The following is an 8,775-nucleotide window of genomic DNA, read 5'->3' as shown; positions in this document are numbered from 1 at the left end:
TGAACTCTGTGAAGCATTTATTTCAACTGCAATTTGAGGTGCAGTTAACACTAATGAACTTATCCTCTGCAGCAGAGGTAACTTTGGGTCTTCCTTTCCAGTGCTGGTCCTCATGAGAGCCAGCTCAACATAGCACATGATGGTTTTTGCTACTGCAATTGAAGAAACGTTCAAAGTTCTTGAAATTTTCCTCACTGACTGACTTTCATGTCTTCAAGTAATGATGGACTGTCATTTTTCTTTTCTTATTTTAGCTGTTCCTGCCATAATATGGACTTGGCCTTTTACCAAATAGGGCTATCTTCTGTATACCACCCCTACCTTGTCACAACTCAACTGATTGGCTGAAAGGCATTAAGAAGGAAAGAAATTCCCCACAAATGTACTTTTAACAAGGCACACCTGTTAATTGAAATGCATTCCAGGTGACTATCTCATGAAGCTGGTTGAGAGAATGCCAAGAATGTGTAAAGCTGTCGTCAAGGCAAAGGGTGGCTACTTTGAAGAATCTCAAATATAAAATATATTTTGGTTACTACATGATTCCATATGTGTTATTTCATAGTTTTGATGTCTTCACTATTATTATACAATGTAGAAAATAGTAAAAATAAAGAAAAACCCTTGAATGAGTAGGTGTGTCCAAACCATTGACCTGTACTGTCTATATTTTGTTGTTGCCTGTTTTGCATGTTATTTTGGAATTAATATGTGTCACAGTTCGCAAACAATGTAACAAAAATACATACTTGAGTTAATAAAGCCGCGTACAAACATGGTCTCTTTTTTGCTTTATTGAGTATTGGACATAAACATTGGACATAAACATTACACAACAAGTTGGAAATCTCTAATTCAACAATGAGTGGTGTGGAAGGAATCAGTGGCTAACAGCAAGAGTCACAGAGCAATCCCTAGCCTGCTATTCAGTGGAGTGGGTGTGTGGTTCAAGTCTGGGTTTAAGGGTCTCTTTTCCAAGTTTAAAAGGAAAGAAATTCACATTCCATGGTCCAGAAAATGTTGAATACATTGGCCATTCTGTCCATCCAGCATGACTTCTGCCGCATTCAAAACAACTGGAAACTCAGAATGTCAGATGTCCGTGAGTTCAAAATAACTGGGAACTCTGGGAAAATAAGTTTTGAACGGTCATCCGACTCGGAATTCCAAGTCGGGAACTCAGGCCTCTTTCTAGAGCTCTGACCTGAAGATTGCTGACATCATAATTCAACCTTGTTCCCAGTTGTCTTTAAAGGACTATACATCCAGAGAATGCCAGACTTTGATGACAAAAAATGGACAGCCGCGCCACCTTCCTGTTCAAGTGAGCACAGCACAACAAGGTGAGTTCAAAAATGTATTGTATGCTGCTGCATAAATTATGTAATATGCCAGGGAGGTATGTATACTGTAGCTAAGAAAGTAATACTAAGTGAATGTCGTGTAGTAAACTGTTAGTAGCCCATGTGCCTCACCCTAATAATTTGGTCCCTTTTCCCCTCATAACTTAGCCCACTGTTCTCACTTGGTGGTGCACATGTACCCTATAGCCTGTTTTAGAGAAATGTAATCATCGAATATTGTAAGAGCTTTCATTCATTGTCTGCTTAAATGCACCCTTTATTTATCATTTGGTTCTGACTTGGTGTACAGGAAGAGTACTGTAAGAACGGCCCAAGTTCTGAATTATGTCGCTGTACATTTAAAAAGTGCTGAACACATATTTATATTGAGTACGTCCATCCTAGCTCGCTCATTAACGTCTTAATCTAAATTACAAATAGCCTCTTATCCACTCGTCGTCCCCTTATGCAAGACTTTATACATCTCAATTGTCAGTTGAAACCACATTTGTTTAAGCAAGTCAGCCTTGTCATCTGTTTTTTTAAAGGCAGTAAATGAGTCTGAATGAACTGTTTCTCTGCCAGACACGGCTAGGTGTAGCATGTTATTGAACATATTTAAAGACGTCAGGAATAATTGGTTTGCTCAAGGTGTGAAAAATGCTGAACCCAAAGATAAGGCAAACAACTTCTATATTTAAGGTTTAATAGACAAACAATAGACAGGCATATGCATATGGGGAGTCAGACACGTTCCTCTGAGAGATTCGTAGCAATCTGCGAACCTCCTCAAGGGCAGGCAGGCATAAATACTGTTTCTTATCTGTTTGTTCTCCAAGTGTTAACAGGCTCCTGGTCAAAACATTAGTCAAGGTTATCTACACTGGGTCAGAGTATACTGTATATTAGACATACTTAAGCGTGCCTATAGCTGGGTTACAGCTATCGACCTTTGCCTCAGGAGGGTCACCTAGAGTGGTGACTAGTGTTGCAAAGGGAGGGTATATTACTGGAAACTTTCTAAGTTTACCAGTAAACTACCAGAATTTTGGTATCTTTCAAGGATGTTATGTAATCTATCACAAGACATCTAGTGGCCCTTGTGGGTACTTCAGATTATCACAAGTGTCTATAATAACTCTGGCCCTCTGTGTGGCCTTATCACATGTAAATATACAAAATAATAAAATAAGATGCTAAAAAATAAATGGAATGACAAAGCTGTAAATCATTATTCCAAATATAAACCATAAAATTGAATATCATTGGTGTTTAATATGAGGGGTTTCAGCATGAAATATCCTTTATATTATTTTTCAGATAATTTTTTAGATACTTTTATATATCAATGTGTATTTGTTGTCAATGTTTTGGTGTCAAACTAGTGAAAAAAGTCAATAGTTGAAAATAATGCCATTGTTAATTAGATGCCTTTTTTAAATGCTTTTTAAATGTATTAATTAGGTCATTTTTTCTGAAACCATATGGTCTATCTACTAGCAATTTAAGTACAATATGGACACAGAATACAAAATGAATACTATATATCAATAAAAAAAATGAAGTTCTTCAAATATAAATGACCACATTTACGATAGATTGACATTGATTTTCTGTTAATTACCTAAATCATTGAAGATTCCAGTGACGTTCATAAATGACCGGTAGTTTTGCAGCCCGAATGGTGACCCATAACCTCAGACAATGGGTCACCTAGAGGCTAATAGCTGATATAACAGCAGCTAGAATTTAGTACCCAACAAAGGTAACATCTGGAATACATTGGAATTACCAATACAGTACCAATACAGTAAAATAAAACATGTATGAAACATCCGAAGGAAAACATTGATATTAGCCTTGGATTTGTCATAAAATACATTGTGCAAGCAGCTCAATACCGTTGAAAAAAATGTTTAGGACGTGAACACTGATCTCTTTACTACGAGCCACCAGATGGCGCACAAACACCACTTGTTGTTCACTTGCATATATCCAATCTGATATAAGGCTGTCTCAGTATTCTATTGCTGTCTCTTTCCTTGATGGTTTTTACCGATAGTTAATAAATTATTCATTTCAGTCACATCTCTTTCACATGTCAAGACTATGATTACAGCCATGGGTAGAAGTGTTCCATTTACCCTAAACTCTTCCTGCATAAGCTTTTGTTGATGAATCAATATTGTTTTATGGAGAGGAAGACCATTCATTCGTGATGTTATTTCTGAAGGTTAAAAAACAGTTTTGAGGATTTTCAGAATTGATTGAGAACGTAATTGCTCTGTTGCCGATCCACGAAAAAAAACGAAGCACAATAAATATAAAAGTGTGAACCACAAGGAAGAACCACACCTTTATGACATGGAAATATTAGTTGAATAAAGCAGTGGCTTGAAGCAGTACTTTCTTGGCTTACCCTTCTGTGACCTAGACTCCACAAAGAATTATCATAAGCATCAGCGAACCCATTTTCTAAAGGATTTTGAAATGAATGACCATTAAGTCATGTCTCAACAGAAAGAATAAAAGGACCAGAGAGAGAGAGCACGATCTGGTTACACCCACACTGCAGACAGTGCCCAAACATGCCTCAGACATGCACTGTTGGAGCTAGGAACACAAGCATTTCGCTACACTCACAATAACATCTGCTAAAGATGTGTATGTGACCAATACATTTGATTTGGTTTTTATTTCAAAATAACTATGGTAGAAGATATGGAGAACCATGCCACAAGTGTCCATTTCAAATGTATATAGGACAAATAGAATGGCTTATAGAAATGCTGAGCCTGAGGTCATGTTAGAAGAAGGACAAACACCGCTATTATCTGCAAGGTAAGGTTTTCAATGTTTTGAAACTACTGTGTTCCTTAGTTTCCCAGGAGCCATATAGGGCCTGTGAGGTGGTTGCTTGCTGGCCAATAAGGTGAATGACCCCCGGCCCTCCTCTCAGTCACAACCCCCACATCACACATTGGTGACTAATGACTGCAAAGACAGGCTGAGAGCGCATCAGGGGACATGCATTGTTACTGGTCACCCTAGCAGATCTGGGATACTATTTACTTTGGCCTCTTCTAAACCAAGTTAAAAACCTGCTGTTGGAACAGAACCTAGGGCTGGAACTCCGAGGCTAGCCCAAAAGTTATAAGTAGGCCTAAGCTTGATGGTCAAGATGAGATCATCACTAGGGGTATTGCTAAGAAGGAAAATATGAGTATTTTGTTCAGTTAAAGTTGTAGTTTCTGACCATTTATTGTATAGTTAAGCTGCACAAAGCTCTCATCCTGAATGGTACGTTACAGCATTTCACATGCGATCTGGAGGAACATGCCATCTATTCCATGACAAGAGGAACCACAGACTATGAAACCTGATCAGTGAATCTGGCCAACACAAACCTCCTTTGTATAGTAGTCTGATCTTAGGGCAGTCATGACCAAGCTTGTTGAAGCTTGTTTTCTGACCAAGCTTGTTAAAATGCGAGTCATGTTTTTTTCCACAAAACTCATAAAACTCAAAACCAAACTCCCAAAGTGATTTCCCTCAGTTCTCAAAACTAAATGTATATATTCTAACATGCTACACTTTACAGTGCACTTGGAAAGTATTCAGATGCCTTTCAAAGCGAAAACAGGTTTTTAAGAAATGTTTTCAAATGTGTAAAAAAACAACAACAGATACCCTATTTACCTAAGTATTCAGACCCTTTGCTATGAGACTCGAAATTGAGCTCAGGTGCATCCTGTTTCCATTGATCATCCTTGAGATATTTCTACAACTTGATTAGAGTCCACCTGTGGTGAATTCAATTGATTGGACATGATTTGGAAAGGCTATATCTGTCTATATAAAGATCCCACAGTTGACAGTGCATGTCAGAGCAAAAACCCAGCCAATTCGAAGGAATTGTCTATAGAGCTCCGAGAGAAGATTGTGTTGAGGCACAAATCTGGGGAAGGGTACCAAAACATTTCTGCGGCATTGAAGGTCCCCAAGAACAGAGTGGCTTCCATCATTGGAAGAAGAAGTTTGGAACCACGAAGACTCTTCCTAGAGCTGGCCACCCGGCCAAACTGAGCAATCGGGGGAGAAGGGCCTTGGTCAGGGAGGTGACCAAGAACCCGATGGTCACTCTGATAGAGTTCCAGAGTTCCTCTGTGGAGATGGGAGAACCTTCCAGAAGGACAACCATCTCTGCAGCACTCTACCAATCAGGCCTTTATCGTAGAGTGGCCAGAAAGAAACCACTTCTTAGTAAAAAGGCACATGACAGCCCGCTTGGAGTTGGCCAAAAGGCACCTAAAGACTCTCAGACCGTGAGAAACAAGATTCTCTGGTCTGATGAAACCAAGATTGAACTCTTCGCACCTGAATGCCAAGCGTCACCTCTGGTGGAAACCTGGCACCATCCCTACGGTGGAGCATGGTGGTGGCAGCATCATGCTGTGGGGATGTTTTTCAGCGGGGACTGGGAGACTAGTTGGGATTGAGGCAAAGATGAACAGAGCAAAGTGCAGAGAGATCCTTGATGAAAACCTGCTCCAGAGCGCTCAGGACTTCAGTCTGTGGCAAAGGTTCACCCTCCAACAGGACAATGACCCTAAGCACACAGCCAAGACAACGCAGAAGTGGCTTCGGGAAAAGTCTCTGAATGTCTTTGAGTGGTCCAGCCAGAGCCCAAACTTGAACCCGATCGAATATCTCTGGAGAGACCCGAAAATAGCTGTGCAGCAACGCTCCCCATCCAACCTGACAGAGCTTGGGAGGATCTGCAGAGAAGAATGGGAGAAACCCCCCAAATACAGGTGTGCCAAGCTTGTAGCGTCATACCCAAGAAGACTCGATGCTGTAATAGCTGCAAAAGGTGCTTAAAACATAGTATTGAGTAAAGGTTCGGGATATGTATGTACATTTCATATCTGTTTTTCATGTTTAATAAATTAGCTAAATGTTGTTGTTTTTTTACTGTTTTTGCTTTGTCATTATGGGGTATTGTGTGTAGATTGAGGGGGGGGGGAAACAATACATTTTAGAATAAGGCTGTAAAAAAAATTGGGAAGAGTCAAAGGGTCTGAATACTTTCCGGAGGCGCTGTATATATACAAAAGTATGTGGACACCCCTACAACAGTGGATTTGGTTATTTCAGCCACACCCGTTGCTGAAAGGTATATAAAATCAAGCACACAGCCGTGCAATCTCCAGAAACAGAGTGTCAGTAGAATGGCCTTACTGAAGAGCTGTGACTGTCAACCTGACACCGTCATACTGTAGGATGCCACTGTCACGCCCTGACCTGAGTATTCTTTGTTTTCTTTATATATTTTGGTTAGGTCAGGGTGTGACATGGGTGATGTACAGTGGGGCAAAAAAGTATTTGGTCAGCCACCAATTGTGCAAGTTCTCCCACTTAAAAAGATGAGAGAGGCCTGTAATTTTCATCATTAGGTACAATTCAACTATGACAGACCAAATGAGAAAAAAAATCCAGAAAATCACATTGTAGGATTTTTAATGAATTTATTTGCAAATTATGGTGGAAAATAAGTATTTGGTCACCTACAAACAAGCAAGATTTCTGGCTCTCACAGACCTGTAACTTCTTCTTTAAGAGACTCCTCTGTCCTCCACTCGTTACCTGTATTAATGGCACCTGTTTGAACTTGTTATCAGTATAAAAGACACCTGTCCACAACCTCAAACAGTCACACTCCAAACTCCACTATGGCCAAGACCAAAGAGCTGTCAAAGGACACCAGAAACAAAATTGTAGACCTGCACCAGGCTGGGAAGACTGAATCTGCACTAGGTAAGCAGCTTGGTTTGAAGAAATCAACTGTGGGAGCAATTATTAGGAAATGGAAGACATACAAGACCACTGATAATCTCCCTAGATCTGGGGCTCCACGCAAGATCTCACCCCGTGGGGTCAAAATGATCACGCCATATTTAGGCAGCCATCTTCTTTGGGTATTTCGTGGGTTATTGTCTATGTGATGTTGCATGTTTGCACTCAGTATTTATAGCGGTCACGGTCGTTTTGATATTTTGTTTGTTTAGTGTACTTTGTGTTCGTTTTCATCTATCATTAAAAGGATGCATTCACATCACGCTGCACTTTGGTCTCCTCAATACGACGATCGTGACAGAATAACCCACATACAATGGACCAAGCAGCGTGGTAATGGCCAGCAGCAGCAGCGGCAAAGAACGCAGGACTCATGGACTTGGGAGGAGATTCTAGACGGCGAAGGACCCTGGGCACAGCCAGGGGAATATCGCCGCCCCAAAGCAGAGCTGGAGCCAGCGAAAGCAGAGAGGCGACAGTATGAGGAGGCAGCACGGCAGCGCAGCTGGAAGCCCGAGAGGCAGCCCAAAACATTTCTTGGGAGGGGGGCACAGGGAGAGCGTGGCAGAGTCAGGAGTCAGACCTGAGCCAACTCCCCCTGCTTACCGTAATGAGCCAAGGATGGAACCAGAGCCGGTCAGGGAGGTATTGCAGGTGAGCGAAGCAGAGACAGTGAAGGAGTTAATGGGGAGATTGGAGGAGAGAGTTATGAGGGAGGTGCGTTACATCCCAGCTCCCTGCATCTACCGGCCTGGCGTGAGGATCCAGCCAGGGCGGATGGTGCCAGCCCTGCTCTCAAGATCTCCAGTGCGCCTTCACGGTCCGGTCTATCCGGTGCCATCTCCACGCACTAGTCCTCCGGTGGCTGCCACCCGCACCAGGCTGTCTCTCCGTCTCATCCCTACAGGTGCTCCCGCTCCTCAGTCCAGAGGCGCCTTTCCGTCCAGTGGCGCTCTCTACGATGATCTTCAGTCCGGGGCCCGCTGCGAGGGTCCCCGCTCCTGAGGCGCCACCTAAGTGAGCCAAGACTGAGGTAGAGCGGGGTCCACGTCCCGCACCCGAGCCACCGCCGTGAAAGAGGCCCACCCGGACCCTCCCCTTTAGATTAGGTTTTTGCGGCCGGAGTCCTCACCTTTGTGTGGGGGGTGGGGGTACTGTCACGCCCTGACCTGAGTATTCTTTGTTTTCTTTATATATTTTGGTTAGGTCAGGGTGTGACATGGGTGATGTATGTGTTTTTCTACTGTCTAGGGGTTTTGTAGGTTTATGGGGTTGTTTACCATCTAGGTGTTTATGTATGTCTATGGTTGCCTAGATTGTTTTTCAATTAGAGGCAGCTGTTTATCGTTGTCTCTGATTGGGAACCATATTTAGGCAGCCATCTTCTTTGGGTATTTCGTGGGTTATTGTCTCTGTGATGTTGCATGTTTGCACTCAGTATTTATAGCGGTCACGGTCATTTTGATATTTTGTTTAGTGTACTTCGTGTTTGTTTTCATCTATCATTAATGTAATTCACATCACGCTGCGCTTTGGTCTACTCAATACGACGATCGTGACAGCCACCTTTCCAACA

Source organism: Oncorhynchus masou, chromosome 1, assembly GCF_036934945.1.
Source record: "Oncorhynchus masou masou isolate Uvic2021 chromosome 1, UVic_Omas_1.1, whole genome shotgun sequence".
Classification (NCBI taxonomy): Eukaryota; Metazoa; Chordata; class Actinopteri; order Salmoniformes; family Salmonidae; genus Oncorhynchus; species Oncorhynchus masou.
Note: the sequence above shows the minus strand (reverse complement) of the source record.